Source organism: Tachypleus tridentatus, chromosome 12 (genome assembly GCF_004210375.1).
Source record: "Tachypleus tridentatus isolate NWPU-2018 chromosome 12, ASM421037v1, whole genome shotgun sequence".
NCBI classification, from domain to species: domain Eukaryota; kingdom Metazoa; phylum Arthropoda; class Merostomata; order Xiphosura; family Limulidae; genus Tachypleus; species Tachypleus tridentatus.
The window spans coordinates 125,815,993-125,840,394 of record NC_134836.1 but is presented as its reverse complement, the minus strand read 5'-3'; the positions used below and the strand labels follow the sequence as shown (position 1 = coordinate 125,840,394).

General features: G+C 31.7%; 1 pseudogene across 1 annotated transcript in view; it reads right to left on the bottom strand.

The window, feature by feature from the left end:
* Positions 1–1,965: 1,965 nt before the first annotated feature.
* Positions 1,966–24,402, bottom strand: part of LOC143235771 (coiled-coil domain-containing protein 93-like) — a 43,374-nt pseudogene continuing 20,937 nt past the window's right edge. The window contains exons 6-19 of the transcript XR_013019369.1: positions 24,225–24,281; positions 22,927–23,024; positions 21,210–21,246; positions 20,915–20,974; positions 19,380–19,430; positions 18,241–18,327; positions 16,277–16,393; positions 14,409–14,471; positions 14,148–14,221; positions 12,697–12,853; positions 9,110–9,163; positions 8,049–8,157; positions 7,771–7,853; positions 1,966–2,007 (exon numbers count right to left, since the gene is read on the bottom strand). The product of XR_013019369.1 is annotated as a coiled-coil domain-containing protein 93-like (transcript). The remainder of the gene's footprint in view (positions 2,008–7,770; positions 7,854–8,048; positions 8,158–9,109; positions 9,164–12,696; positions 12,854–14,147; positions 14,222–14,408; positions 14,472–16,276; positions 16,394–18,240; positions 18,328–19,379; positions 19,431–20,914; positions 20,975–21,209; positions 21,247–22,926; positions 23,025–24,224; positions 24,282–24,402) is intronic.

Below are 24,402 nucleotides of genomic sequence, written 5' to 3'. Positions count from 1 at the left end.
GATCAGGTTAATAAGCTATTTAAAACAACAGTAATGTGTAATGTGATCAGGTTACTAAGCTATTTAAAACAACAGTAATGTAATGTGATCAGGTTAATAAGCTATTTAAAACAACAGTAATGTGTAATGTGATCAGGTTACTAAGCTATTTAAAACAACCGTGATGTGTTATGTGATCAGGTTACTAAGCTATTTAAAACAACAGTATTGTGTAATGTGATCAGGTTACTAAGCTATTTAAAACAACCGTAATGTGTAATGTGATCAGGTTACTAAGGTATTTAAAACAACAGTAATGTGTAATGTGATCAGGTTACTAAGCTATTTAAAACAACCGTAATGTGTAATGTGATCAGGTTACTAAGCTATTTAAAACAACCGTAATGTCTAATGTGATCAGGTTACTAAGCTATTTGAAACAACAGTAATGTGTAATGTGATCAGGTTACTAAGCTATTTAAAACAACCGTAATGTGTAATGTGATCAGGTTACTAAGCTATTTAAAACAACAGTAACATGTTATGTGATCAGGTTACTAAGCTATTTAAAACAACAGTAACATGTTATGTGATCAGGTTACTAAGCTATTTAAAACAACAGTAATGTGTAATGTGATCAGGTTACTAAGCTATTTAAAACAACCGTAATGTATAATGTGATCAGGTTACTAAACTATTTAAAACAACAGTGACGTGTAATGTGATCAGGTTACTGAGCTATTTACAACAACAGTAATGTGTAATGTGATCAGGTTACTAAGCTATTTAAAACAACCGTAATGTGTAATGTGATCAGGTTACTAAGCTATTTAAAACAACAGTGATGTGTAATGTGATCAGGTTACTAAGCTATTTAAAACAACCGTAATGTGTAATGTGATCAGGTTACTAAACTATTTAAAACAACAGTAATGTGTAATGTGATCAGGTTACTAAGCTATTTACAACAGTAATGTGTAATGTGATCAGGTTACTAAGCTATTTAAAACAACCGTAATGTGTAATGTGATCAGGTTACTAAGCTATTTAAAACAACCGTAATGTGTAATGTGATAAGGTTACTAAGCTATTTAAAAAACAGTAAGGTGTAATGTGATCAGGTTTCTAAACTATTTACAACAACAGTAACGTGTAATGTGATCAGGTTAGTGTAAAGTCCACACCAGTCAGATACAGTAAACAATGTTTATAATATTTTACTGTAAACTAAACCACAGTAAATAATGTTTAGTATCAGTGAGCTTAGTTTCTATAGATAGTTATAGTTTCTGTAATGTTGTGTCTAAAGAAAGAAGTGTGGAAATATGTTTCTATTAATAACAATATCATATGTTACTCATTGTACTTTTATATCATGTATGGTTTTACTTTAAATACCACATAAAGCTACATGAGGGCTATCTATGCTAGCTGCCCCTAATTTAGCAGTGGAAGACTAGAGGGAAGATCCCTAACCATCACCTCCCACTGTAAACTCTGGAATCATTTTTCACCAATGAATAGTGAGATTGAACATAATATTATAATGCCCCTTTGGCTGAAAGGATAAGGATGTTTGGTGGGAAGAAGATTCAAACCTATGACCCTCAGATTGAGAATCATGTGTTTAAACCATCTGGCCAGGCCATAGCATGTTATATCAACTACTGAATCAGACAGTAAAAGTCAGTTTGCATATGAATGATAAAAGGTAAAAAAGACAACCATTTTCTTTCATTAGTCCATTAACCATAATACACTGAGGGAATTTTGAGGCTTACTGGCATGATTGTGTTTAGTTATTAATATTGTTTGCTTTTAATTTTTAATCACAACTTCAAACTTCTGAACTATTATTTGTTCTATCCTTATTTCAAACTACAGATAACTATTTGAAAGGCTGGGAAAATGTTTGTATTTCCAGAATTAACAATACCTGATTAGTGATACTCTATAGAATTAAACAAAATAGGTGTATAAATGTACTTACTCTGTAAAGTTGTCCAGAATGGAATTTAATAGATTCACCTTAAAAACAATAATACGCGTCAATAAAAACATGTCATATTGTGAATTAAAAACACTTTTAGTGAAAACAACAATTTAACACAATTTACTGTAAATACACCAAGTAACTAATTATTTAATAGTTGGTTCATTATGAAAGTTCACTATGGTTACACTGATAGCAGTGATAATTAAAACTAGCTTTATTCTTAAGTATCAACTACAACTATACTCTCCTTACATGTATTCATTCGCTTCAACTACAACTACACTCTCCTTACATGTATTCATTCTCTTCAACTACAACTATACTCTCCTTACATGTGTTCATTCTCTTCAACTACAACTATACTCTCCTTACATGTGTTCATTCTCTCAACTCAACTATATATATGTGTTCCATTCTTATACATCTTACTCTCTCCTTACATGTGTTCATTCTCTTCAACTACAACTATACTCTCCTTACATGTGTTCATTCTCTTCATCAACTACAACTATACTCTCCTTACATGTGTTCATTCTCTTCAACTATAATTATACTCTCCTTACATGTGTTCATTCTCTTCATCAACTACAACTATACTCTCCTTACATGTGTTCATTCTCTTCAACTACAACTATGTCTCATTCCTTACATGTGTTCATTCTCTTCATTAACTACAACTATACTCTCTCCTTACATGTGTTCATTGTCTTTCCTCTTACACTTCCTACATGTCTTTCATCAACTCAACTTTCTCTTATCTTCTCATCATAACTACAACTATACTCTCCTTACATGTGTCTATTCTCTTCATCAACTACAACTATACTCTCCTAACATGTGTTCATTCTCTTCATCAACTACAACTATACTCCTGTATTCATTCTTTCATATACTCACTCATGTACAACTATCACAACTATACTCTCCTTACATGTGTTCATACTCTCTCTTTCATTCTTTCATCAACTACAACTATAACTATATGTGTTCATCTCTTCTCAACTACAACTGTATTCATTTCATTCTCTCTCATCAACTACAACTATACTCTCCTTACATGTGTTTCGTTCTCTTCATCAACTACAACTATACTCTCCTTACATGTGTTCATTCTCTTTCATCAACTACAACTATACTCTCCTTACATGTGTTCGTTCTCTTCATCAAGCTACTGACTATACTCTCCTTACATGTGTTCATTTCTCTTTCATCAACTACAACTATACTCTCCTTACGTACTCTCATTCTTTCTCATCATACTCCATATTCTTCTTCTCTATCAACTACAACTATGCTCTCCTTACGTATTGTTCATTCTCTTCATCAACTATGCTCTCCTTACATCATTCTCTCTTACTACTGACTATACTCTCCTCTCTTCTTCATCATCACTACAACTATACTCTCCTTACATGTGTTCGTTCTCTTCATCAACTACAACTATTCCTATGTGTTTCATTCTCTTCATCAATCTACAACTATATTCCTTACTCTTTATCAACTTACAACTATAACTATACTCTCCTTATATTTGTTCGTTCTCTTCATCATCTACAACTATACTCTCCTTACATGTGTTCGTTCTCTTCATCAACTACAACTATACTCTCCTTACATGTGTTCGTTTCTCTTCTCATCAGCTATAACTATGTTCTCCTTACATGTGTTCGTTCTCTTCATCAACTACAACTATACTCTCCTTATATGTGTTTTCGTTCTCTTCATCAACTATAATACTATCCTTACATGTGTTCGTTTCTCTTCATCAACTACAACTATATCTCCTTACATGTGTTCATTCTTTTCATCAACTACACTATACTTTTCTTCTCTTCATCTATGATTATGTGTTCTTAACTATGCTCTCCTTACATGTGTTCGTTCTCTTCAATCAACTACAACTATATTCCTCTACATGTGTTTCTCTTTCTTTCTCAACTACAACTATTCTCTCATTGTGTTCAATCTCTTCATTCAACTACACTATACTCTCCTTACGTATGTGTTTCATTCTCTTCATCAACTTCTAACTATACTCTCCTCACATTGTTCTCTTCGTTCTCTTCTCTCAACTATAACTATACTCTCCTTGTATATTGTTCGTTCTTTCATCAGCTCAACTATATTCTCCTTACATGTGTTCGTTCTTCTTCATCAACTACAACTATGTTCTCCTTACGTATGTGTTCGTTCTCTTCAATCAACTACAACTATACTCTCCTTACATTGATGTTCATTCTCTTCATCAACTACAACTATACTCTCCTTACATGTGTTCGTTCTCTTCATCAACTACAACTATACTCTCCTTCATACTCTCCTTACGTGTCTTTTCTTCATCAACTACATATTCTACTCTCCTTACATGTGTTTCGTTCTTCTTCATCAACTACAACTATACTCTCCTTTACATGTGTTCATTCTCTCTTCATCAACTACAACTATACTCTCCTTACATTTGTTCATTCTCTTCATCTACAATTTATCTCCTCTCTATATGTGTTCGTTCTCTTCATCAACTACAACTATACTCTCCTTACGTGTCGTTTCTATGTTCATTCTCTATATTTCATCATACGTTCATACAACTATACTCTCCTTACATGTGTTCGTTCTTCTTTCATCAACTACAACTATATGCTCTCCTTACGTGTGTTTCGTTCTCTTCATCAACTACAACTATACTCTCCTTACGTTGTGTTCGTTCTCTTCATCAACTACAACTATACTCTCCTTACATGTGTTCGTTCTCTTCATCAACTACAACTATACTCTCCTTACATGTGTTCATTCTCTTCATCAACTACAACTATACTCTCCTTACATGTGTTCATTCTCTTCATCAACTACAACTATACTCTCCTTACATGTGTTCATTCTCTTCATCAACTACAACTATACTCTCCTTACATGTGTTCATTCTCTTCAACTACAACTATACTCTCCTTACATGTGTTCATTCTCTTCATCAACTACAACTATACTCTCCTTACATGTGTTCATTCTCTTCATCAACTACAACTATACTCTCCTTACATGTGTTCATTCTCTTCATCAACTACAACTATACTCTCCTTACATGTGTTCATTCTCTTCATAAACTACAACTATACTCTCCTTACATGTGTTCATTGTCTTCATCCTCAATGCTTTATAAAATGTTGATTTTATGTAATTGTATCACAAACCACCTGGTGGACAATGCTGAACAAGATTATAAAATAACACTGTAGAAAAACAAACAATTACTAAAGTGATTCCTACATTCTGAATAAAACTTCTTCTTAAAACCATAAAAACCAATATTCTGTTAAAAGTGAAAAAGACTTCCTTCAGTCATGACAGCTACACTTCTATATTGAGGAATCATGCAAGCATGGTGTTTTTAATTTACATATGAGTTCACAATAAAGAAATAATTTACAGAAAGTTTAGAAACAAGTGAAATAATTGTTTGCTTTATAAACTGAATTCAGATACAACTTTCTGCAACAGTTTACTAAACTATTTAAAACAACAGTAACACAATGTGATCAGATTACTAAACTATTTAAAAGAACAGTAATGTGTAATGTGATCAGGTTACTAAACTATTTAAAACAACAGTAACGTGTAATGTGATCAGGTTACTAAACTATTTAAAAAAACAGTAATGTGTAATGTGATCAGGTTACTAAACTATTTACAACAACAGTAAGGTGTAATGTGATCAGTTTACTATACTATTTGAAACAACAGTAACATGTAATGTGATCAGGTTACTAAACTATTTACAACAACAGTAATGTGTAATGTGATCAGGTTACTAAACTATTTAAAACAACAGTAACACAATGTGATCAGATTACTAAACTATTTAAAAGAACAGTAATGTGTAATGTGATCAGGTTACTAAACTATTTAAAACAACAGTAATGTGTAATGTGATCAGGTTACTAAACTATTTACAACAACAGTAATGTGTAATGTGATCAGGTTACTAAACTATTTACAACAACAGTAAGGTGTAATGTGATCAGGTTACTAAACTATTTGAAACAACAGTAACGTGTAATGTGATCAGGTTACTAAACTATTTACAACAACAGTAATGTGTAAAACATTTTACAACAACAGTAATGTGTAATGTGATCAGGTTACTAAACTATTTAAAAGAACAGTAATGTAATGTGATCAGGTTACTAAACTATTTAAAACAACAGTAGCGTAATGTGATCAGGTTACTAAACTATTTAAAAAAACAGTAATGTGTAATGTGATCAGGTTACTAAACTATTTACAACAACAGTAAGGTGTAATGTGATCAGTTTACTAAACTATTTAAAACAACACTAACATAATGTGATCAGGTTACTAAACTATTTACAACAACAGTAACATAATGTGATCAGGTTACTAAACTATTTACAACAACAGTAATGTGTAATGTGATCAGGTTACTAAACTATTTACAACAACAGTAATGTGTAATGTGATCAGGTTACTAAACTATTTAAAACAATAGTACAATAATGTGATCAGATTACTAAACTATTTGAAACAACAGTAACATAATGCGTTCATGTTACTAAACTATTTACAACAACAGTAACATAATGTGATCAGGTCACTAAACTATTTACAACAACAGTAACATAATGTGATCAGATTACTAAACTATTTACAACAACAGTAACATAATGCGATCATGTTACTAAACTATTTACAACAACAGTAACATAATGTGATCAGGTTACTAAACTATTTAAAACAATAGTAATGTGTAATGTGATCAGGTTACTAAGCTATTTAAAACAAAAGTAATGTAATATGATCAGGTTACTAAGCTATTTACAACAGCAGTAACATGTAATGTGATCAGGTTACTAAGCTATTTACAACAACAGTAACATGTAATGTGATCAGGTCACTAAGCTATTTAAAACAATAGTAACTTGTAATGTGATCAGGTTACTAAGCTATTTAAAACAATAGTAACTTGTAATGTGATCAGGTTACTAAACTATTTAAAACAACAGTAACTTGTAATGTGATCAGGTTACTAAACTATTTAAAACAACAGTAACATAATGTGATCAGGTTACTAAACTATTTACAACAACAGTAACATAATGCGATCATGTTACTAAACTATTTACAACAACAGTAACATAATGTGATCAGGTTACTAAACTATTTAAAACAACAGTAACATGTAATGTGATCAGGTTACTAAACTATTTAAAACAACAGTAACGTGTAATGTGATCAGGTTACTAAACTATTTACAACAACAGTAACGTGTAATGTGATCAGGTTACTAAACTATTTAAAACAACAGTAATGTGTAATGTGATCAGGTTACTAAACTATTTACAACAACAGTAAGGTGTAATGTGATCAGGTTACTAAACTATTTACAACAACAGTAAGGTGTAATGTGATCAAGTTATTAAACTATTTGAAACAACAGTAATGTGTAATGTGATCAGGTTACTAAACTATTTACAACAACAGTAATGTGTAATGTGATCAGGTTACTAAACTATTTACAACAGTAATGTTTTATGTGATCAGGTTACTAAACTATTTAGAACAACAGTAACGTTTTATGTGATCAGGTTACTAAACTATTTACAACAACAGTAACATAATGTGATCAGATTACTAAACTATTTAAAACAACAGTAACATAATGTGATCAGGTTTCCAAACTAATTACAATTTTTCTAAATCCAACATTAGAAACAAGTTTGTTGTTGTTTTGCAACAAAAAATCTATGTGTACATTTGAAGCTAGTAATAGAAACACTCACCTCTTTGTTCAAGTACATACGGGTGTCATCGAGGGTGTTGTATAGGGTGTAAAACTGTTTGGTTTCTCTGTGTCTTGCTGAAACTGAAAAGAAACCAGTTATTGTTTACAGAACAATATGGATCATGTATATTACTTTAATTCAAATCTTTGATGAGTAAGTAACACATGTACAAGTTCTTCCAGACAAAACAAAGATAGTGAAGTTCCGACATACAGGTTGGTTTAGAGATTATAATAATTTGTCTATTACAACAATAAGCAGTGATTAAATCACACCTTGGTTATACAGCTCAATAAAACGACGCTGGTACTGATTAAGCTCTGCTCGTGATGGAACCTCGTCTATCTTTCTTTGGAGTGATGCAATTTCTCGATTTTTTTTGGCCTGAAATAATAATTTTCTCAAATATATTTTTCTAAATAAAATTATTAATAATTGAGAATTGGAAATACTTAAAAAATAAATACACTTTATATTTCACATTTTTGTTCATTAACTGTGAGATTAACCAGAAAAACGTGAATTTTAATGTCAAGTATACACACTACTTAAATCATATAAATTATCCTAGAATTAAAATAGTAAACATCTATTCAATATTCTCATGTATTCTATACTTGAAAAGAAAAATGTAAATATTAATACTATCCAATCAATAAATAATAAAGTACTAGATATTGCCTGTGTAATAAACCTGAAACCAAAAGTTATAATTCATACCTTGGCAACATGTAAATCTCAGATACAGTTAGGTATACTTTAGGCCTAACCTTTATGTTTTCATCACTACAAGAGCAACACACTAAGTAGTTGTTTTTTCCCAGAATTCTTCACAGAGACAAGATTCGTAATGGTTTTTGTTGTGAGACCAGAAGAATGAAGTCTTAGAAATTTAAAATGTGTTATAACTGTTTTATCTAAACCACAAACACTCTAACCTTAGAAAATCTTAAATTACATTTCAATGTCAACAGAGTGAATCATCAAAAAGTAAACCAACTGTATTTGGAAAGTAGCAAACAAAATAGCTATCTACTCCTTACAAGAAAGTCCACTTTACTTGGTTGTTGGATTTTGTTTTCTTGGGAATTCTTTTCATTTGAACAGAATAAATAAATCTCTATCTTTAGAGTATTGTTTCACTGAGTAGTTCAAATTAATAAGCCAAATGATCAGTTCTTACCAATGACACACTTTTCTTGTGGAATAGCTTGTTATTTGTGAATTATCAGTTGACCAAACAGCTGAAAGTGATAAGCCAAAAGATCAGTTCTTACCAGTAACATTCTTAATCTTGTTATTTGTGAATTATCAGTTGAAACTTTTCAGTTCTTACCAGTAACATTCTTATCTTCTGAAACTACTGTCGTTCAATCAGTTGAGCTCTCTCCTATAGAAAACGTAAGAAAACATTTTAATGCCATCTTGACTTTGTATGAAATTCTGAGACATTTAGTGGGAAAGAAGGTTTGATAATGAAATGGTTGTAACGTTAAAAATTAGTTCTCAGGGTGTTACGGAACAAAATTGCATTCATAACAAAATGTTTATTACACTTTGTCTACTTCTGTTACAGTATTTTCATTTAAAAAGACATTTTTTGTGCTAACCTCGTTTCTGAATCTTCTTCAAAACTTGTATATTTAACATATTTATTTCTATAACATTAGTAATATAATAACTTGTAAACAGTTGAAATAACTTTCAACAAAACCTGTGAATAAACATTCTATGAGACTATATGAAGCAAAGATCTGGTTTTAGTGTGCTCCGTAAAACTACTTTATTCTGTTTTTGTTACTTTTTTAACAGTATTAATTACAATTTTTAATAAATCTAGTTTTATTATTTTTAATATTCAATTACTCTATTATTATTAGATATTTATCTTACACTAACAGCTTAATATATAGATTTAGGATGACCCTAAATCTCCTGAGCTCGCTGAATCTCATACGATATTATTGGGTTTATGGTCATAAATACTGTTGACATCAAGGGTACCTTACTGATGCAGTAAGTAGTACATCTAACATTCTTTATAAGTAAGAATGAGAGAAACGTATATATACCTGATTAGCTATACCAGGGGTCACCAAACTATGGCCCACGGGCCGGATAGGACCCTCGAGGTCATTTTGTCCAGCCTGCCAGCAGCTAGCCACTTGGAAATAAAAAGTGACATTTCATCAAATGTCATGACAAAATAAATCACACCGATGGTCGCTTTAAGCTGACAAACACAAGACGTTATGCAAAATAAATCACACCGGTGGTCGCTTTAAGCTGACAAACACAAGACATTATGATAAAAAGAAACAAGCCTGTCGTGCACATTTTTAACCAATAGGAAAATTCTTCTTTCGTCCTTGCTGCCCATTTATTCATATTGAAGCACGTATCTATGAATGCATTAGGATTCTAAAAACAAGTACAGACTTAACCCTCGTCCTATCGACTCGTCTTGTAAATTCAGCGGACTAGGGTTACCGCTTCAGCAAGCTCATTTCTCTTAGTAGTCTGGTTATGCGCTTTTCGTAACTCGTTCTTAGGTAAGTGTCGTGGCAAACGTACGTTTCAATATATTTTGTTTGTGTGTTCTTGGACCAGTACAATACTTTTCTCACAGCATTCTGTGTTTTTCATCTTCAGATCCTGTTTTTCCTCACCCATCGTTATGGCTGCTTTTAAAATAAGAAAAGTGGACTCCGAGTGTCGTGAAGAATGGGGAGAAAAGTACTTCTTTGTGGAAACCAGAAAGCTACTTGTGTGATATGCACCGAAAGTGTTGCCGTTTTGAAATAGTACAATCTTCGGCGTCACTATGAAACAAAACACCTATCAACATATTTGAAAATTTTAGGAAAGTTCCGTTCTGAGAAATTTGAATCCATGAAACGTGTTTTTTGAATCTCAAAAGAATCTCTTCACGAGAAAGTTTGCTGAAAATGAATCTGTCACTCGTACAAGTTACAAAATAGTGCATAGGATGGCAGAGCGAGGAAAACCTTTTACTGATGGCAACTTCATCAAAGAGTGTATGACGGAAGCAGCAAATGAGCTGTGTCCTGAAAAAACCAATTTCTTTGAAAGTATCAGCCTTTCAGCAACTTCAGTTGTACAGAGTGCAGAAGAACTTGGAGAGAACATCGCATTACAGATACTCCAGAAAGCTAGAAACTTCCTATTGTATTCTCTGGCACTGGATAAGTCTGCTGATCTCTCGATTATGTCACAACTTCTCGTGTTCATTTGTGGAGTTACTTTGGACTTTCAGATCACGGAAGAGTTGGCATCAGTTTGCAGCATGCACGGAAGAACAACTGGAGAAGACATTTTTATGGAAGTGCATAAAACTTTGCAAGACTATAACCTTCAGTGGAATCAGCTTAGAGGTGTAACATTTGATGGAAGAAAAACATGGCTGGAGTAAAGAAGGGTCTGATGGGGCTGATAAGGAAACAGTTGGAGGATCTTCAACTCTCCAGCACTCTGTTCATACACTGCATCATACATCAGCAAGCACTGTGGAAAAGACTTAGATATTTCTTGTGTACTGAAACCAGTCATTTCTGCAGTGAACTTCATTCGGGGTCATGCACTTAATCATTGCCAGTTCAAGGCATTTCTTGAAGAAATTGATTCGGATTTCTGTGACTTGCCTTATCACACGGCGGCGAGGTGGCTCAGCTGCGGTAAAGTCTTGTCTGGTTTTTATAAGCTGAGAAGAGAAATAGATATATTTCTTATCGAGAAATATAGAGCCGATCCACTTCTGTTGGATCCAACCTGGTGGTCAAAGTTGTCATTTTTGGTTGACATCACATCCCACATGAATGAATTGAACTTGAAACTTCAGGGGAAGAATAACCTTGTCTGTGATCTCTATAGAATCATTAAAGGATTTCGGAGAAAGTTGTCATTGTTTGAAGCACATTTGGAAGGAGGAACCTCTCTCATTTTCAGTGTTTCAATGAGTTTCATGCTGGAATCACAAAAGATGTCAACCTGGAGTTTCAGAAAAAGATTATTGGTGATTTAAATAAACATTTTTAGAGAGATTTTCGGATCTTAACAAAATCGAAAGTGACATTCTCTTTTTCAGAATCCTTTTGATTGTGTCATTGATGACGTGCCAGTGGAACTTCAGCTGGAGGTCATCGATTTACAAGGAAATGACTTGTTGAAAGCAAAACACAGAGAGGGGCAACTTATTGAATTTTACAGCTGCATACCTGAAGATGATTTTCCAAAGCTGAAGCAGTTCGCATCAATGTGCGAAATGAAGTATGTGAAATCGGTACATCGATCAAGGTTGACTGATGAACATTTGAAAGCAATTCTAATGATTGGATGCAGCAATTCAAAACCGAACATTGAAGATATATTGAAAGTCAAACGCCAATTTCATAAATCTCACTAACTTTTTTTGCAGCTAGTGAAATTCAGATATGTACTCACGATGTGCGATGTGACAAATGTTTTTACTGATGTCACCTTCTTTGATAACCTTTTGGTAAATAAAAATGTTGGTTGTATTTCTGTTTGTTTTTTATTATATGTTTGTATTGCATGCTACTCCCACATGGCTAATGTGGCGTTCTAAACTTAGTGTTAAGTCTTTTACAGAAAGCTTTCGTTCTAGCTTATGAGTATTGAACATAATGATCATGCGGCCCGCACTTCTCATTCCCCAAGTAATCTGGCCCCCTGTGAAATAGGTTTGGTGACCCCTGAACTATACTCATTAACAGGTTGATTCTCATTTTTGATCCAAGTTGGTATCTTTATCTGAATAGAACTTAATACCAGTGTCAAGAGCTGTAATTGAATATTTAAAAAACTCAATACAGCTCAATACAATTCTCTGTAAAAAATATTGTACAACAAAAGTAGACAACAAAACACAGTAAAATAATCTACCAAGTCCTCAGTGCTTCCATCTTGTGTTGAAGACTTCAAACTATCAACTTGGGTCTGTAAACGGACCAGTTCCTCTTTGCACTGACTTCGAAACTCTTGTTCTTGATGTTTTAGGTTTTCATTCATCATCACTAGTGCCTGTAGCTTTTTAATAACACTAAACAACAGCTTTGATATTTTAATTTGTACTGATACATGTTTCATCTCTATTATTCACCAATCACAAAAGTTACATCTTTCAAAACTGTTGAATATCAGCCAATGACTTCTATTTTTTACCCAAATAAACATTAAACAGTGCCTACAACTTCAGAATATTAAACAATCCTTGATATATTTTTACATTGTTAAACAGTTAAGATTAAGGATTATTTGATAATTCACTATCTTTATTAATGTTTAATAATGCACTTTCAACAGTCCTCAATTGCACAGCCCTACAATGGTTTTATTGTTTTCAAATGTTTAAATTCTACATAATTCTTGTACACTGGATTAAAAAACAGTATCAACTTTTCTCCATCACATACAAACTTCTGTTATGCTTAAAGTACTGGTAACCACTGGCTTAAGATTTCTCTAGACCAGTCACAACCTGTGAGTTTTATCATTCATTCCTCTAGACCAGTCACAACCTGTGAGTTTTATCATTCATTCCTCTAGACCAGTCACAACCTGTGAGTTTTATCATTCATTCCTCTAGACCAGTCACAACCTGTGAGTTTTATCATTCATTCCTCTAGACCAGTCACAACCTGTGAGTTTTATCATTCATTCCTCTAGACCAGTCACAACCTGTGAGTTTTTCATTCATCATTCATTCTAAAACCCTAACCAGTCACAACCTGTGAGTTTTATCATTCATTCTAAAACCTAACCAGTCACAACCTGTGAGTTTTATCATTCATTCTAAAACCTAACCAGTCACAACCTGTGAGTTTTATCATTCATTCTAAAACCTAACCAGTCACAACCTGTGAGTTTTATCATTCATTCTAAAACCTAACCAGTCACAACCTGTGAGTTTTATCATTCATTCCTCTAGACCAGTCACAACCTGTGAGTTTTATCATTCATTCTAAAACCTAACCAGTCACAACCTGTGAGTTTTATCATTCATTCTAAAACCTAAACAGTCACAACCTGTGAGTTTTATCATTCATTCTAAAACCTAAACTTAACAAACATAATAATAAAAATTGTTCATTGTGGTAAAACAAATAACAATTTGATCCAAGTAAGTTTCTTCCTTTCCAATTCATAAAAATTAATATTATTTTCAAACCCTACACAGATGAATTATGTAAAATCCATTATTAAAGTCAAGACAGTTTCCTGAAACACAAATTTGCAAGCCTGTGTAAACAAGAAATACCTATTTCAAAAAATATTTAATGACATTGTGACAATAACAAGAAATACTCTTATTTCTGATAAAGAGGAAAACCTACCTTTTATTGTTGTCATTTTCTAAGGCCTCAATTTCTCCAACTTGTTTTAGTAGCTGAGCACGTGTAGCCTGAAGCTAGTGAGACAATCCCAAACACGTATTTTAAACAAATACTAATTAACAGATCTGCAAATATGTAATTTGGCAATGAATACAACATGTAATTGAACAATTCATACTTGACAAAAAATTATTTTATGTACTATTTAATATTTATATAGAACCTAGGGTAAAACAAAGGTTAGAGTAACAGTTTTCTTACCTTGTGTAGCTTCTCCAGGTTCTCTTCATGTGTCTTCTTAAGTTCTTCATGGTTGTTTTGCACCTAGTGAGATTAACTAGAACTGTTCAAACTCCACAGATAAAATATATATATAATAAAAAAATAAAGTTTTACAAACTCTTCATAATTAATTCATGTGATGGCATAATATATCTGATGTACCGAATTTTTAAAAACATGTTTTCACTCCATTAAACAAGGTGTTGCAACTTTATTCACATAAATATGTGGAAAAACATGCATTGTAATCAAGACAGAACACTAATGGTGGAATATAAGATTATTATAATTAATATAATAATAGAAGTGTCAGTACACATTACAATCTATTTACAGTTAAGAGGATTTTAACATGTTGAGTACAAAAATCATATCCTGATATCAGATTTTGAAAGGTATCAACATACAACTAGTTCATCATAATTCTAAAGACCTCTCCATAAACATTGCGTGCTTTAACCCCTCATAACTGGTAGCATTTTAAAATTCCTTTCTACTACTGTCACTGAGTTACATTCAATATTTAATTAAACCTATTATTGTTATACATGTTATAATTTAAAGTTTTGTTTGTCATATGATCCATGAGCTATGAAAAATCTCAACTTTTGCAGCCTCTGTATTGAATAGAATGATCCCAGCCCTGTGCGTGCATGTTTAGCTAATAAGTACATTTATTTGCACTATTGACATTAATGTTTCTATGTAATTTGGCTGAATCCAGTATAAACAAGTAATAAATATTTATCTAACCCTGAAAAGTGCCTTCCCACCAACTCATATCTATGATTCAGTTTGGTAAGCCACATCTACATCCAAAACACACATGTATATGGTCATTAGAAAGAGCTCACTTTACACTGTAATCCAACAAGTTATTTTGAAATTGGTGGCAAATTGTCATCATCAGGCAGATGCAATTGTTTGTATTATTGTTAGCCTATTTGTTCACAATACCAATTCAGTTGTTTCTTAATTAAATCATACACAGGCTTTATTTTAGTATTATGTATGTTTTAAAATTCACATTTGAGAGATTTGTTAATTTCCTAAATGTTCTCTGATGTGATCATCACTTGCTGAGGGTCACAAAAAGATTTTGCCAGTGGCTGGAGTATCTCTGCTGACCATACCTACCTGTTGCCTGAGGACATCCATTGATATGTGATAATATCAATAATCAGTGGTAAAGAACGGAAAAGGAAAATTATACATTAAATATAAACAATAAATGGAGAAATAAAGACATGAAATAAAATATAAATATTGACCTTAAACAAAAGCTTTTGGTATTCATTTGAAAGGTTCTAGAAGTTAATAAAATAAAATATAAATATTGGCCTTAAACAAAAACTTTTGGTATTAATTTGAAAGGTTCTAGAGGTTAATCAAATAAAATGTAAAACTATAAGATAATAAATGGTATTTTTATATTCAACATGAAAATCACCTTGCAGGTGAACTATTCAAAGTGCAAATAACTATATTAAATAATGAATTTTTATCAGAAATACTAGCTAAAATAAACAATAAATGTTTTACTTTTTCAAAACTACATACTTTTAGGAAAGTTCTTGTCAAATTTTAAACAATTTCATCCACAATTTTTATTTTTGGAAAGAAATATGATGAAAGTGGTTACCTACCAGAAGTTTTTGCTGCCAGTAGTTGTAGGGTTAAGTAGTTTTAAACTGAGACTGTTGCACAAAAACCAATTTTCAAAACTCATTACAACATTCCTACCATGTAATGATCAATACTGAATGCTCTGGTGATTTTAACTTATTCTGGAATATTCAAATCAAGATCATAAATTCTGTTTCAAACACTATATACACCATTCCTACCTCTTGAATCTGTTGGTTCTTTGCCGAGAGCTGTTTATTAAGTGATGCTACTACCCGCATGTGATGTTGCATTCCACCCACCTCTTTAGTCCTATCCTGAGCAGCCAACTGTGCTTGCTAGAAAAAAAATACTACTTTTTTGAATTTTAAATAAAACTGACTGTATAATATATCTATCACAAAAAATTAAACATAATATAAAAAATAATACTACAAGGATATTTAATATTTCTGGTTTACTACAAAGCTATTTGATGTTTAAAGATTATACAATAACTGGTTTCATTAAACTTTTATTCTAATACTGAGAGTCTAGAGAACACGAGAACTGAATAATAATTATGTAAACCACATAATGAGAAAGTTAATCAAAATACCTCATTATTACAATTATTACTTTCTATATTCCTTAACAGCAAATCAAATGTTTTTACATCATTCTTAGTTAAAAATTCCATCCTGCTAATAAAACAGATTTTATTAATTAACTATGTACTGAAAAAAAATTATATCCAATGTTTGTTTCTTTCATTCAATCTTGAGTGTTTTTATGTTTAGGAACACATTATTTGTTCAGAATTTTTGTTAAAGTGAAATATACTGTTACGTTTTGCATATACATTGCCACAAAGTATGAAGCGCATTTTTGCTTGTGGCAGTGGGATGAAAAATGTAAATTTTTATATCTGCAGACAGACACAATTACCACTAGGCCACACCCAGCATAACTGTCTTTTTGCTCTAAAGGTCAAAATAAAAGCTACAAAGTTATCTGCAGCTAATAAAAATGAAAATATCTTAGAAAGGTTTAATATAAACAAAATTACAATGTAGTAAGTTGTGAATTTGCCAGTTAAAACACCAAATGTTATCATACACATTTACCACGTCAGTCAAGTCAAATATTACAGTACGCATTTACCACGTCAGTCAAGTCAAATATTACAGTACGCATTTACCACGTCAGTCAAGTCAAATATTACAGTACGCATTTACCACGTCAGTCAAGTCAAATATTACAGTACGCATTTACCACGTCAGTCAAGTCAAATATTACAGTACACATTTACCACGTCAGTCAAGTCAAATATTACAGTACGCATTTACCACGTCAGTCAAGTCAAATATTACAGTACGCATTTACCACGTCAGTCAAGTCAAATATTACAGTACGCATTTACCACGTCAGTCACATCAAATATTACAGTACACATTTACCACGTCAGTCACATCAAATACTACAATACACATTTACCACGTCAGTCACATCAAATACTACAATACACATTTACCACATCAGTCACATCAAATACTACAATACACATTTACCACATCAGTCACATCAAATATTACAGTACATATTTACATCAGTCACGTCAAATATTACAGTACACATTTACCACATCAGTCACAAAAAACGTTCTGTAAACATTTACCACATCAGTCATATCAAAAGTTATAGTAAACATTTACCACTTGTGACTAAAAGTTAGAGTAAAAATCTATAACAAAGTATGCTGTTGTATAACCTGCAAACTAAAATAGAATAAACATTAATATGAATTGTAAGATTAAACCCAAACATCAGAGAAGAAAGTTATCATTGGGATATAAAAAAGATTAAACCCATGAAGTGTAGAAAATAAATTGCCCCAAAGACTAAAATAATAACTAAACCCAGAGGTTACTACTAGGTTTCACTCCAATGTTATAACAAAGACTAAACCCATAGGTTACTACAAACTTTCACTCCAAGGATAAAAACAACTAAACCCATAAGTTACAACTTTCACTCTGAACATTATAACAAAGATAAAACCTTCAAGTTACTGCTAACTTTCACTCAAAGGATTATGACAACTAAACCCATTGGCTCTACTACCTTTCACTCCAAGGATTACAACAAAGGTAAAACCTACAGATTACTACTAACTTTCACTCAAAAAGTTATAAAGACAACTTACTCTGTCAGCATATTCTGATGCCACCTGTTGGATTTCACTGGACTGAAGACTGACTATTGAACCAACAGCACTTGGTGTAAGCTTGCTCTGGAAGTATAACAAAGAATATACTGGTGATTAAAATAACCTATGTATACTATACATGATAAATCAAGTGAATACAGATATATTACTACATGTAAAGTTCATAACTGGTGGTTCTCTTGACAACAAAACTTAGGAAGCAACTGGATTATCACTTCAGATTCACCCCAGTAAGGTGTAAAATCTGAAACTGTAGATGTAAGATTATTAAATTAAATTAAATAAGTAGGTTGTAAAGATAGAATGATTGGTAATAATCATTTTGTGGTAATTAATATAATTATGTATATTATAATCATTTTGTGGTAATTAATATAATTATGTATATTATAATCATTTTGTGGTATACATAATTAATATAATTCTATTATCTCCATAGTTTGAAATAGAGATTTGATGATATAACATGAACTGGAAGCTTATCCAAAAGTTAATGGGTCATAGATACATCAGGACTTTTAGTTGTACATATTACAAAGGATAAGAAAGATAAGTGTACATATTACAAAGGATAAGAAAGATAAGTGTTGCACTAATTATCCTCACATTTGTGTACTAATGATGTGATCATGCTGGTTTCTAATTCCTTGTATTTAGCTATTACTTAACTAAAAGAAAGACCAACATTTAACACTTCGATGATTAATTCATTAACTAAAGATTTGTTCAAACCTGAAATAAAACTTCATCAAACAATATCCACATATTACTCTAAATGTATTTATTATTTAATGAGAGCATTATTACAACCTGGGTATGAGAGTTGGGCTGCACATATATTTATAGAATCACATGCTGATACAATATTTTCCTTTAAAGTACAATAGTGCTTATGATAAATCATGCAATATTACATCATTCAAATTATTATAAACATACGCTCTTAGAATGTTAGAAATGAAAGAAAAACTGTAATTCTGGTCATCCTTACTTAAAACTAGTCTTTGTTAGATTCCAATCTGTTAAAAAGATTCAAAACTTTTAACACAGATCCATCTTTTACCCACTGCAAAAGTCAATGAAATATCCCAAAGACATTTACAGTCAACACTAACCTCTTGTTCTTCCATGACTCGCATACCACTCAGTAGTGACTGGATTCTCTGCTGGGTTAGTTACAAAAAGTGAAAAATACAACTTAGAAACACCACTGCAGAATACAATACTTTAAAAGTAGTGGAGGCTACTTGGAATGAAGACATATTAGCTAAACTTAAAAAAATGAGAGACATCAAGCAAAACAAAACTGATTAATGATTCAAGGATCACATTCAGCTACTTTAGTATCAATTCAACTAGTTCACCTTTATATAGTTTATAATGTATAATGACAAAAACTATAAAGTGTTAAGACATACCAATATAAGTTTATTAGTTTCACAACACACACAGCTACATGCTAGGACACATTTTGTTATAATGAGTTATCACACATGTATATAAAGTTTATTACACAACATCCAACCCTGATTTTTACCATCAAATAATGAAACAAAAACTTACACCACAGTCCATACAAAATATTATAAAGTTGTAAATGACAAATATTTTGAAATATCACTTTTTGTATCTTTTAAAAAATGAATCACACGTAAAACAAGATTGTCAGCTTGGTTCTCGTATAGTGTAAAGCCTATTCCAACTGCTGGGATCAAACACTGAACTATACAACCAAAGATGTCGAGTTCATAAGTCCTTTGTCATTTTCAATATTATACACCTTCATGTTTATCACTGAGGCAACTGGATAATAAAAATCAAACTGAACTGTTATATTGTTATTTATCTATTTTTTAATAACAACAACAAATATTATGTTTATTAAACCATCATAAGAATTACACAGAACTAAATATTTATGCCAGGACAACTGGTGAAAACTTAAGTGTGTGTATGTGGTCTCAAACTGAAAAGAAGAGATTTGATACGACACACTGAAAAAGAAAGATTTCTTTATTAATCTCGAAGTATGTGAATGGACATTCCAAAGTTATCTAAATTGTTAGACAACAAGAAAACAGATGAAAATAATCATAAATTATTCTCATCATCATGTGTGTATTTGAAGCAAAAAATAAATTAAGAAGAAAGAGAAAAATACTGAATTTGGATAAAAACAACTGACTGATCTTTAAAACATTCGTACAAGAAAAGAGTTTCTCCTTGTACTTCTTTGGGTAATTTAGATTAAATAAATTAAATGTTTTGACTTAAATTAAAAATTGAAGTTACTAATGGAGGCTTAACAAAAACCTCTCACTTTGTTTCTATGTATACTTTCAAATTCAACACAAAAGACTTGAATTAAGACTGAAGTAAAACCCTTGATGAATGGTAAGATGTTGGAAACTGAGGATTTTGTTACAGTCAAAGTTAAGGTGATTACTGAATTAAACTTTAGTTTCTTATCACTCAAAATTTACTAATTTGATCAACAAAAGGCTCTGTCAATCTGTCAAATTTTACAGATTTATGAGCCATAAAATTAATGCTACATTAAATTGTTGAATTTCTAGGAGTAACAAACTCCATTCTCAAACTTTAAAATAAACAGTGAATACTAAATGTACTCAGTAAATAAAATAGAAACCTCTTCTTCCTCTTGACTTTCTTCATCGGTGAGTTTAGTTTTCTTCTCCACAGTATCCCCCTGAAAATAAAGGTTCTCATGTCAAATTTACAATACCACTTATAAAAATAAATGTAAAGATGAGTGTTGAATGCTGTTGTTAACAAGAAAGATTAAACACACTGGATACAATTCGTTTTTTAAATTCTTTCTTACTCAGGGTTCAACATATACATGTATGAAAAAAATAAACAAAACAGGTCAATTCTTCACAAGTTTGTGCCACAAACAATACTAGAAACTGTGACAAACTTACCTGCTTCAATGCTCCTGCCTGGGAAAGTCCGTGTCTTCTACAGAAAAAAATAAAAAAAATAAAAATTGTTCCCCCGAATGATTGCGTTGACCCTACCTAAGGTGAAAACGAAGTTCTATACATGTTAAAAAATCAAATAGAAATCAAACAAAATGAAAACAGAGAAACTACTAGCTTCTAACCAAGTATTCTTTAAGAATGAACTTTCAAATAAAGTAAATAATATATAAATTATCACTCAATACTTTAGTTACTCAACAAAGTAAAACCACCTTTACTACAATGTGACAGATCCTACAGGAATGTAACTATTGTGACAGGTCCTACAAGAATGTAACTATTGTGACAGATCCTACAGGATTGTAACTACTGTGACAGGTCCTACAGGATTGTAACTACTGTGACAGGTCCTACAAGATTGTAACTACTGTCACAGGTCCTAATAGACTAACTATTGTGACAGGTCCTACAAGATTGTAACTATTGTGACAGGTCCTACAAGACTGTAACTACTGTGACACATCCTGCAGGAATGTAACTATTGTAACAGGTCCTACAAGAATGTAACTATTGTGACAGGTCCTACAAGAATGTAACTATTGTGACAGGTCCTACAAGAATGTAACTATTGTGACAGGTCCTACAAGATTGTAACTACTGTGACAAGTCCTACAAGATTGTAACTATTGTGACAGGTCCTACAAGAATGTAACTATTGTAACAGGTCCTACAAGAATGTAACTATTGTAACAGGTCCTACAAGATTGTAACTACTGTGACAGGTCCTACAAGATTGTAACTATTGTGACAGGTCCTACAAGAATGTAACTATTGTAACAGGTCCTAATAGACTAACTATTGTGAGAGGATTAAAAGATTGTAACCATCATAATGCATCTTGAACCATAAATCTTTTTTTAAATTCTCCAATTTTTTATCTAAATTTGAAAATAACACTCCATCACTTCTTTCATAAACTTTCTTCTAATTCCTTACAAAGAAAATTCATTTCAAATTTATCATAGTTATGAAAGACTTTACAATACTGAAATAATAGAATCTTTATAATATTAATTAATCTAAAACTCTAAATTGTAACATCTAACATGCTAACCACCACAAGAGCTTCTAATTATAGAAACGTTCTGCAAACACTTCTGGTGTATGTGTTAAGTTTTTAAATTCAATTTTTTGCTTGTTCTGCCAGAATTATTTTCATGGTGTTCTAAAACTCACTTCCCAAGAAAATTTACAATATATTTACAAAAGAGAGTTAATAAGATGTTCTGAAATAGTTTTCAACCAAAGAGACATATGTGATCAGATTCTGTCATCGTCTGATGTGGAAACTGAGATTTTTGAACAGACCCTTGCATTATTCACTCAGGTTTAAGGGGTGAAGACTACAAACTTTGCAGTTAAATGAAAATATTTTAAATGCTTCATAAGTTCCAGAAACCAAGAACTGATTTACAAGGTAGATAAACATATAAATATTATTCAATAGATCATGGACTTAATTTTTCTTTAAACTGACATTTTAAATTTTCTGAAAAACATAGTTCTTCAGACAATATTTAGTATGAACAGTGTTAAATGACTCAATAAATAAAATAAAGTTGCAATTTTTTGTCTTTATAAGGGTTTACAATTCAGTGATAAGTAAAGGAAACTGGAAGTCTTAGTTAAAAACATCCCACATGAATTTATATTTTACCTTCCATATTCCAGAAGAGTTGTCTGGACTCTAGTTTCTTCATCTTTTATCTTATGTGGAGCTTGATGACGATATTTTCTGCTAGGTCGGTAACTTTCCTTCGAGGATGAGATGATTAAATATTAGTTGCGTGATTCAAGGGAGATGAAACTTACTTCTTGAAGTTAATGTTCCTGTCACCAGTATGGAAGAGGCACTAATTAACACGACACCAAACCATATCAGTACACTGAGTTTACTGCAACTGTTGTGCTTTTATATGAGGTTCAACGTGTACATCCACATAAAGTAGTGCCAAGTTCTCAAATGGCCTTATTTTTTAACTTAAAAACAACAACTAATAATTTCTTTTATTTATTATTTTAGTTAAAAATAGGGTCATTTAAAACTTGGCACTACTTTATGTGGATGTACACGCTTGAAACTCATATAAAAGCACTTTACAGTTGCAGTAAACTATCACTTTACTAATGTTGTGTTACTGGGGAAAGGAAAGCTAACTTCAAGAGGTAAGTTTCATCTTACTTAACCCCAAATAGTTGTACCTTATTTCCTTATTTTTTTATTTTCATGTTTTTAAGTTTATCTTTTTTCAGATTCTTATTTTAACTTGGGAAAGCAGTCACCTTCCCACAACTGTCTGCAGGTAGTGAAGGGTGATATAGATATGGGACGTTGTGGGCTTGAGCACCCACATCTCACTCTCCTAATTTCTAATCTTATGTGAGACTAGTGAATTGGAAGTTAAGACTGATAGACGGTGTATCCCCACCGCAAAGTGAGTCCTACTTCCACAGTCACCTTCAATACCTAGGATACATTTTATAATCTGACATTGTAGCTTGTATCCTAGGATCTTTTTTTAAAAATTAAAAATGCAGTGTATTTTGTTTAATTATAATGTGTTTTGTTTTAGCTTAAAAAATTATGAATATATACACATACACACACACTTTTGAAATTAAGAAATTAAAACTTACATTGAAATTGAAACACTTTGATAATAAAGTAGTTTAAAATTGCTTTAAATGTCACTTTGTAAAAACTTTTTGATACGTATATTTTGACCTACCAGTAGTGAGAGAGTTTAGAATAATATACAAACAAACAGGATATTTTTATTATCCTGTAATGTGTTTGACATGTTAACTAATTCATTCTTTATAAATGAACCAGTGTGTTCCAATCTAAGATTACAACATTCTCTCTTCAAATGATAATTAAAGCTAGTGATTTCAAAAGAGAAACAGTTTACAGTTGGACACTTGTATCCTCTAGAGGATAAGTGGAGCTCCTACCTTCAGGTCCATCAATGATGTAATCATCTTTGTCTTCCTTCCTTCAAACTCTCCATCCTAAAGTGTGAATCAAGTTTTGTTAGGTAACCATCAGCATATTCAATTTCATGAACTAAAATTCTTGTGCAGGTTTGAGAGAGCATGTATTTTTAAAAACTAACTATTAAATAGTATTTTG